The sequence below is a fragment of the Xyrauchen texanus genome, chromosome 42 (genome assembly GCF_025860055.1).
Source record: "Xyrauchen texanus isolate HMW12.3.18 chromosome 42, RBS_HiC_50CHRs, whole genome shotgun sequence".
In the NCBI taxonomy this organism is placed as follows: domain Eukaryota; kingdom Metazoa; phylum Chordata; class Actinopteri; order Cypriniformes; family Catostomidae; genus Xyrauchen; species Xyrauchen texanus.
The window spans coordinates 34,440,247-34,450,302 of NC_068317.1; the positions used below are offsets into that span (position 1 = coordinate 34,440,247).

The window sequence follows — 10,056 nt, forward strand, 5'->3', positions numbered from 1 at the left end:
AAATAACGTTTATGCGTGGTTTTTGAAAAATCTAAATTTGTAAGTCACTGAAATAAGGCCATATTAAACACATACTAAACGTTTGTCCACAAGACTTTTGAGAACTGGATCTTGTAGCCTAGAGATTTTGCTACAAAATGATGTGAAAATCATCCTGATCACTCATTCATACAAAACAATCTAGTAATTGAACTTTTGTATGACACTTTTAGTGTTGAATATTAATATGAGAGGAGGCGTGAACTATCACTAATATTTATGTGTTTCACACCCGAGGACACAAAGACCCCTCCTCTGGGCTCATCAATGAGGAATGTGACAGAAAGAGAATGAATGTGAGGAGACTTAATGATCCAAATCAAGTTTGAAGTTAAAAGAAGTAATCTGACTATACATTTTCTTTACACAAAGACTTTACTTAATTTTAGACCTACACTACCGTTAAAAGAAGTCTCTTCTGCTCACCAAGACTGCATTTATTTTGTATCCAAAATACAGTAAAAACATTGTGTGAACTCATTTTACAATTTAAAAGAACAGTTTTCTATTTGAATATATTGTCAAATGCAATTTGTGATGAAAGCTGAATTTTGCAGTGTTCAGTGTCACATGATCCTTCAGAAATCATTATAAGATGCTGATTTTCTAATATGGGCATATTTAAAGTGTATTTTACTAATTTAACCTGAAAACATATTTGCAAGCACAAGCTTTGTTGATGATAACGAGTCAGCATAAACACGTTAAAATATAATCTAAACATTCATATTATTTTTATATCATATTACATATCATATTTATATCATACAGCATACAATGTAAATAACAACATTTACATGTAACTAAAACTTGCCTATTAGGACATATTTCAAATGTCAATACATTGAATCCTGTCTGGAAACAGTCCCACTAGTAAAATATGTACGTTTATATAAAATAGCACGCCAGCTAATGAAAACTATTTGACTTACTCGCTTGAAATTGTATCCTCGGCTGGATCAAATCTCTCTTCAAAATACAAATGTTCATCGGAGTCCCGCTCTTCTTCTGAGGAAATTGTTAACTCATCCTTACATTTACAAACTCATATTACAAACCTCGAGCAAATGATGTGAGAGTCCAGATGAAGAAGGTGATGAATATCATTGTTGTTGTGTTGATGAAGATCGTGATTCAAGAAAGATAATGTGGACATGATTGAACCGATTGAATCGCCAGAATGGGTCTCACCGGTTGTTGTCACTAAGAAAAAAACGGTAACATACGACTTTGTGTGGATTTGTGAGAACCAAATAGAGCAGTAGTGGTGGACAGTTTTCCACTTCCTCATATGGAAGAAATGTTCACAGAACTGAGGGTTTTTTTCAACACTTGACCTTCAAAGCTCTATCACCAAGTATTGGTTCATGAAGATAGCCGCAGTCCATTCATTACTCATAAAGGCTTATTCCGTTACAAAAGAGTACCATATGGACTGGCATCAGGGCCAAGTTGCTTTCAGAGACTGATGTCGACCATACTTAAAGGCCTTACAGGTGTTCAAGGACTTTGGATTGTTCAGTGGTCAGCTAGACTAATGACGTTTAACTACGACATCAAGTACAAACCTGGACGTGACTATGTTACAGCTGATTGTCTGTGTCGTTTACCATTACAGGGTAGTGAGCCTGGGCTGGAGGATGATGTGGAAGTGGTTGTGCTTACTTCAACCCTCACAGCTGTATCAGCTGATGAATACAACAAGCATGTGCTGCCTGCCCAATTCATCATAAGTTACATGAGTTACTGACAACCAGATGGCCAAAATTTTCCAAGGGTCTATGTGCTGACCCACTGCCATACTACAGACTTCAACATGAGTTCTCTCTTCAGGATGATTGTGTGGTAAGAGGTACACACAGACTGTTAGTACCAGAGACGTTGAGATCGCAGTTCATTGCCTTGGCTCATGATACACACCAAGGTATAGTGAGAACCAAGCAGAGACTCAGAGATCTATAATGTTGGCAGGGCATGGACGGCCAGGTTAAGACTGCCAATCGCATGACAAGTCAGCGGACGTTCGCGACACCGCCACGCCAGTCACACAATTTATTGCGACTGTGTTCAGCTGTGAGGGTAAGCCGAAAACTAATTTCAGATCACACTTGTGCAAATGGAGAAGTTGAATGATTTAACCGTACTCTTAAGCATACATTGCTATCTGCTTCTCTGGAGGCCAAAGGATGGAAAGAATTCACAAGGGAATTCCTACAAGCACACCGTGCTACACCTCATTCTACGACTGTTTCATGCGAGACAAATTCAAATTCAAGTCAAAATTTATTTCTATTAAAAATGTTGTAACAAATTAAATGTAACTCCAAGATTTCTTACATGAGGTTGAACACTGGAAGAAATTGAACCTAAATTAAAAGCAGATGGAGACCTGGAGGGGCCTAAAATTTTGCTTTTGTTGAATTGCCAAAAATGATTAGCCATCCAACATTTGATCTCCTCAAAACAGTCGTAAAAGCACGTCCAAAGGATTAGTACTGTCAGTTTTAGCTGGTAGATAAAATTGTGTATCGTAAGTATAGCAGTGGTAGGAGATCTTAAATTTCTCAAAAATGGCTCCCAAAGGGAGCATATGAAGTGAAAAGAGAAGAGGGCATAAAATGGACCCTTGGGGCACACCGCATAATAGGAGAACCAACAAAGAAGAAAACATACGTGTGGTACATACACAAAAGATATCCAAAACGCATACACGTATTACATAATGTATATAATTATGTTAATTAGTTAAACTAAAGGAACATTTAGAAGTTGTGTAGACCAAAGGTGAACACTGTAAGTACAATTGCTTTTAAAAGAGAGCGAGATATGGTGTCACATTCAGCCCTGTAGGTGGCACTAGAGTAGGAAGTACGGATGAAAACGAGAACGTCTAGGTTACGGATGTAACCTCCATTCCCTGATGGAGGGAATGAGACGCTGTGTCGAAGAAGCAGGCTTGGCGGCGGGCAGAATATGTGAGATGGCCTCCGCCTGTTTCTTCACCACGGAGAACTGCTGGATAAAGTCCTCGACGATGTCGCCGAGCTTTGTGACGTGTGAAGAGGGGTGCCCTCCATGCAGACGTCAGCTCATCATGCACTTCCGGAAAAACGGGACCGGGGGCTTGGCTGTGAACGGTGCAGAGCCCCCAGGAACCAGTCCAGCCCCACGCTGTCGGCGCCCGGGCAAGCATATCGGACATCTGCGCTGTCAGCCTCAGCCTGGGCATGCAGGCCGAGTCGGTAGCCCAGGGAGTCCTCAACGCCAGACGCCGTGCTCTCCGATGCAGCGGCGAGCTCATCCACCTCGAGCTCTAGAGGATAGGCAGGCTGGCTGTGAGGCGAGCCGCTGTTGCCTCGAGCACAGACGGGAGTCAATGGGCGTGCCGGGGCGGGTGAACTGAGGGGGCATACCCGGCGAGCTGCACCCGCTGCTGTCCCCAGATCGCCTCCATCGCCAGCCGCAAAATCCTTCATCCCGTGGGAAGAAGGAGCAATATGGGGGGCATATTGGAGTGGCGTGCTTTCTGTTGGGTTGTATGTTGATGAAGATTGTGTTGTGTTGTGTGTTGATGATGATTGTGTTGTGTGTTGATGAAGATTGTGTTGTGTGTTGATGAAGATTGTGTTGTGTGTTGATGAAGATTGTGTTGGGTTGTATGTTGATGAAGATTGTGTTGTGTTGTGTGTTGATGAAGATTGTGTTGTATTGTGTGTTGATGAAGATTGTGTTGTGTGTTGATGAAGATTGTGTTGTGTGTTGATGAAGATTGTGTTGGGTTGTATGTTGATGAAGATTGTGTTGTGTTGTGTGTTGATGAAGATTGTGTTGTGTGTTGATGAAGATTGTGTTGTGTGTTGATGAAGATTGTGTTGGGTTGTATGTTGATGAAGATTGTGTTGTGTTGTGTGTTGATGAAGATTGTGTTGTGTGTTGATGAAGATTGTGTTGTGTGTTGATGAAGATTGTGTTGTGTGTTGATGAAGATTGTGTTGGGTTGTATGTTGATGAAGATTGTGTTGTGTTGTGTGTTGATGATGATTGTGTTGTGTGTTGATGAAGATTGTGTTGTGTGTTGATGAAGATTGTGTTGTGTGTTGATGATGATTGTGTTGTGTTGTCTGTTGATGAAGATTTTGTTGTATGTTGATGATGATTGTGTTGTGTGTTGATGAAGATTGTGTTGGGTTGAATGTTGATGAAGATTGTGTTGTGTTGTCTGTTGATGAAGATTTTGTTGTGTGTTGATGAAGATTGTGTTGGGTTGTGTGTTGATGATGATTGTGTTGTGTGTTGATGAAGATTGTGATGTGTGTTGATGAAGATTATGTTGTGTTTTGATGAAGATTGTGTTGTGTGTTGATGAATATTGTGTTGTGTGTTTATGAAGATTGTGTTGTGTTGTGTGTTGATGAAGGTTCTGTTGTGTTGTGTGTTGATGAAGATTGTGTTGTGTGTTGATGAAGATTTTGTTGTGTGATGATGAAGATTCTGTTGTTTGTTGAAGAAGGTTGTGTTGTGTATTAATGAAGGTTGTGTTGTGTTGTTTGATGATGAAGATTGTGTTGTGTGTTGATGAAGATTGTGTTGTGTTGTGTGTTTATGAAGATTGTGTTGTGTGTTGATGAAGGTTGTATTGTGTTGTGTGTTGATGAAGATTGTGTTGTGTTGTGTGTTGATGAAGGTTGTGTTGTGTGTTGATGAAGATTGTGATGTGTGTTGATGAAGATTGTGTTGTGTTGATGAAGATTGTGTTGTGTGTTGATGAAGGTTGTGTTGTGTGTTGATGACGATTGTGTTGTGTTGATGAAGATTGTGTTGTGTGTTGATGAAGATTGTGTTGTGTGTTGATGACGATTGTGTTGTGTTGATGAAGATTGTGTTGTGTGTTGATGAAGGTTGTGTCATCAGTTCCTTCATTCAGCCATACAGAATGTTCTCTAATGGGTTATTTCACTTTATGTGTGTGTGTGTGTGTGTGTGTGTGTGTGTGTGTGTGTGTGTGTGTGAGCGTGTATTTATCACTTTGTGGGGACCAAATGTCCCTATAAGGATAGTAAAACCCGAAATTTTTGACATTGTGGGGACATTTTGTCGGTCCCCATGAGGAAAACAGCTTATAAATCATAATAAATTATGTTTTTTGAAAATGTAAAAATGCAGAAAGTTTTCTGTGAGGGTTAGGTTTAGGGGTAGGGTTAGGTTTAGGGGATAGAATATAAAGTTTGTACAGTATAAAAACCATTATGTCTATGGAAAGTCCCCATAAAACATGGAAACACTACATATGTTTGTTTGTGTGTGTGTGTGTGTGAGCAGCTGCAGTATCTGTCAGTGTATCAGTGCAGTGTGACTGACAGAGGTTTTTGTACGACTCTTTATCACTGTGTGAACACATAACCACTGACGTTGGGTAAACTCTGACAGTAATAATGTCCTGCATCTTCAGTCTGGACTCCACTGATGGTCAGAGTGAAATCACTTTTAGATCCACTGCCACTGAATCTAGATGGTGTATTTGATTCTAACTCATTTGCTTTTTTTATCAGGAGTTTAGGAGCTTCTCCAGGTTTCTGCTGATACTAGGCAAGAGGCTGAAAACCCCAACCCTGATAAACTTCAGGACTGGTTTTACAGCTGATAGTAAATGTGTCTCCAAGATGAACAGATTTCACTGCAGGTGTTTGAGTGACTGTCACTGCACATCTGGATTCTACATTAAGACAACAAAATAAAAACTGTAAAAACTGTTTCATTTCATTCAGGACACACATGATCAGTCATATAGTGTAGAATGAGATATTTTAATGTGTTCTTACCTCTAAAACAGTAGCTAGTGAACATCCAGATAAAGATGCTGATGAAAGTCATGATTGCTGTGGATCTAGATTCTGGATGAAGAAGTTCTCCGTCTTCAGTTTCAAACTCACTGAACTATTAAAAACTCCCAGACAACTGAAGCATGTGCTGCCAATGCAAAGTGTGTTCATGTAAAAGAGTGTGATGGTCACGTCAGATAATGCAAAAACAAAAGTTAGATGTTCCTTATGCAGGAGTTTGCATCTGAAGAATGTTACATGTGTCATATTTGTCTGATGCTAAACGTCTCTGATAATTGAATGCAGTATGAGAGAGAGCAGCATCAACATAAGAGATAGTAGAATTATCACCATGTTCAACATGATGAATGAGGTTAAAGGTCAGAAGTCAAAGGTCATCTTTTTGTTTTAAATAATGTCGACATTTTAAATGTGTAATATTCAATCTGTGTGTCACTATTTAAAGTGTCTTTCTACTTACAGAGAGAATCACATGAAGTATTTGATCAAGAAAGTACTTTGGTAAAGTTTGACATGTTTTAAAAGGTTTTGAGATGTTAATAGTTGAGAAAGTTGCATTTACTGTAAATGTAAATAAAATCTCTTGTGTTTTGAACATGTTCACTGGAGACAGAGCTGCTCTATTCTGAGAGAAACACAATCATTCAACTCTGACAATGCAAATGTGATTTTCACCTCACACTCTCAGATTCACTGTTTGATTGGTTCAATGATCTGAACTGGAACACACCAGTTTCACTTCTGCTCTATTGAGTCGTTTGACAGTTATGAAGTTATTTAAGTGACATCTTCATAAAACATATGCAACTAATAAACTGCACCAGCTCATCTGTAACACGAGATGAAGACTTTTTTCTGTACTGTAGGTCCACAAGGTTGGACAGATTTTGTAATGGTGGAGAGCACCTGTTGTGACATCTGATCATATTATGGTCTGTTCAAAGATCATTAGATGGTTTGTCTAATAGCAAACACACACTCAAAGTCTCTCATTATGTTGTTCGTGCTGTGGAAGGTTTAAAGGGATAGTTCACTAAATAATTTAGTTTTTGTCATAATTTATGACTTTCTGTCCTCTGTGGAACACAAAAGGAGATGTTCATCAGAATCACAAAGCCACCAGTGCTAAGCTATGCTTCATCTCTTTTCCGGGCTGGGTCTGGCCACAATACTTCATCCACATCACAAGATACGTTTCTTTTGCCAAACATCGAGGGAAGTAGCATGGCGTATCAAACATTGGACAGAGGCAACCTCTATGTCCCCACATGCGTCCTCCATTGCATGGAGAAGCTGCATGCGGGCATAGGGTTGGCGATCAAACCCTTTCCAGCCTGGGCTGAGAAGAATTCCTCTATGGGATTTAGGAAAGGTGAATATGGGGGTAGGTACAAAACTACAAATTGTGGATGGGTGGCAAACCAGTGTTGGACCAGAACAGTTCGGTGAAAACTAACATTGTCCCATATGACCACAAATCTAGCAGACAAGCATTGTGTAAATTGCATCCAGAAAAGTGAGTATATGGCCGGTGTTGTTCGGACCCAGTGTGGCATTGTGATGGAGGACCCCGCTTTGAGTGATGGCAGCACACATAGTTATATTACCCCCACGCTGTCCAGGGACATTGGTAATTGCCCTCTGTCCTATTACATTTCTTCCAGCGGCACCTGAGTTTTGGTGAGGTTGAAGACAACCTCATCCACATAAATAAATTAAAATAAATAAAGAAGAGTAAATATGGTATGTCTGAAGTACTGGAAGTAGTGTTGCATACATACCTCTACAAAGTCATGTCGCAGATTCTTGATTCTGTCAGTGTTTCTCTCAAATGGCACCTTGTGAATTCGTTTCATCGTCACTTGGTGCCGTTGGAGGATGTGTTATATGGTCGACAGGCTTACAGCATTGATGTTGTTAAATATGGTGTCATTATTCAAGATATGCTGTCTTATCTCTCGAATCCTAATTCCATTCAGTTTTAAAATGCTTTTCATCTTACCTTTCTGGTAGAAGTTTTAGTGTTTTTATAAATCAGATCATGTCAGATACTGCAGGCTTATCGAGTGGGGTACCTCAGGGCTCGATCTTGGGACAGATTCTGTTCCTTGTGTACATTCTCCCTCTAGGACAGTTAATCGGTCAGTTTAGTGAGGTTTCTTATCATCTGTATGCAGACGACATTCAGTTGTACGGCTCTTTTAAGTCGTCTGAGTTACATAAACTGTCCTCTCTTATCAACTGTCTGACTAGTATCAAGCAGTGGTTAAATGATAACTTCTTAGTCCTGAACTGAGACTGAAACACTTATAATTGCCCCTGAGCAAAGCATCTCTCAGATAAAGCAACATATCGGTATATTAGGCTCGTCTGTGCAGCCGAGTCTCAGAAGTTTAGGCGTGGTTTTTGATTCTGCCATGTCCTTGGAGCAACACTCGAAAAACGTATCAAACATTGTTTCTTTCAATTAAGGAACATATCCAAAATAAGAGTCCTGGTATCTAAGGCCGAACTGGAGATGATCATTCATGCTTTTATTTCATCTCGTTTAGATTACTGTAACAGTCTTTTTACTTGTCTTAATAAGAAAGAGCTTTATCGCCTTCAGACTGTTCAGAAATCCGCTGCAAGGCTTTTAACCCACACCAGTAAAAGGGCACACATCACACCTGTTTTAGCTTCTCTTCACTGGTTACCAGTGCAATTTAGAATGTGTTTTAAAATGCTGGTTCTTACCTTTAGAGCCCTACAAGGACAAGCAACCCCTTACATCTCTGACCTGATACAGCTACGTACGTCCTCACGTAGTCTGAGATCAACTGGTCAGAGATTTTTAATTGTTCCCCATACACATTTTAAAACTAGAGGGACCGTTCTTTTCAAGCAGTGGCACCTAGACTGTGGAATGCTTTGCCTCCTTCCTTGCGCTTCTTGGATTCGGTGGAACATTTTAAAACACAGTTGAAAACTCTTTTTATTTAAAGAGGCTTTTAGCTACACTGTAGGTGGTTAGGCCTGTCTGATGTGTATTTCTGTTTGTTTATGTTTTTGTTTTTGATTTAGTTATTTATTTGGATCATATAGTGTCATGTATTTATTAATGTTGTGTATTCCCTTTTCTTGCGAAGCACTTTGTGATTTTTACCTGAGAATTGTGCTATATAAATACATTTTACTTACTTACTTACTTGTTGGCCAAAACCTTATTTATATTTGCAGTCTCTTGTACATCTGTAAACAAGCATCCTCGTCCTCCATGATGTCTTTGCCTTTCCACTCTGTACAGAATTCAAACACAGTGTGTGTTCAGCATAGGAACTGTAAACATTACAGCATGATAACCAACATCATTCATTCAATGCAGTGCAGTAAATTAACGGCTTAGAGTTACAAATGTTAATGCAATACTATGCAGCCATACATGTATTTTACAGTACATTACTGTAATGCTGTAGTGTGTGTGTGTGTGTGTGTATGTTTTAGTGTGTGTATGTGTGTGTGTGTGTGTGTGTGTATATGTGTGTGTGTGCGTGTGTGTGTGTGTAGATGTGTGGGGAATGCGCCATGTCATCAGTCTTTCATTGATGCCGATGGGGGATTCCTGAATGCGTTTAGACTTTACAGCAAAGCCAACTCCATGGTTACAACGAGTGCCTTCGGGACCCCTTCCAGAAGAAGGTGTACCCAGCACCAACCTCTGCCAGGGAGTCCTCCCCATGTAGTCTGGTCTCGCTGAGAGCTGCTATATCGATATTATATTTTGCGAGCTCCAGGGCCACCAGTGCTGTTCTGCGATGGAGCCTGTCGGGAGTTTCGACCAGGTCCAGCAGTGTGCGAACGTTCCACGAAGCAATGCTTAGCTTATATTTCACTTTGATTTTTTGACCGCAAGGGGGGATGCTCCGACGGTTGCAGCGTACCGTCCGGAGTGTGGGGAGCAGACAATTTTGGACCACCTTTTCCAGGTCCTTCCCCATCACAGGGGTGAGCAGTGTGGGGCTGCTCAGTCGCAATGGAAGCTGCCGAAAGACGCTGCTGCTCCATCCCGCAGTCCTAGCGACCGTCACTCCATTGCCGCCTGTGTGCATGGTTTGGCTAGACACTCCCAGCCACATCCTTGACCTGTGCCCACCACCATTCCACATCGCCACAGGACTTTTTTGGGGGCAAGAAGCTT

General features: G+C 40.6%; 1 pseudogene and 1 gene segment (V, D, J or C); one reads left to right on the forward strand and one right to left on the reverse strand.

Moving 5' to 3' along the window:
- LOC127635151 (immunoglobulin kappa constant-like) overlaps window positions 1-10,056 on the forward strand; it is a 142,577-nt gene that overhangs the window by 54,414 nt on the left and 78,107 nt on the right.
- Window positions 5,313-5,959, reverse strand: LOC127635148 (Ig kappa chain V region K29-213-like; annotated as a pseudogene).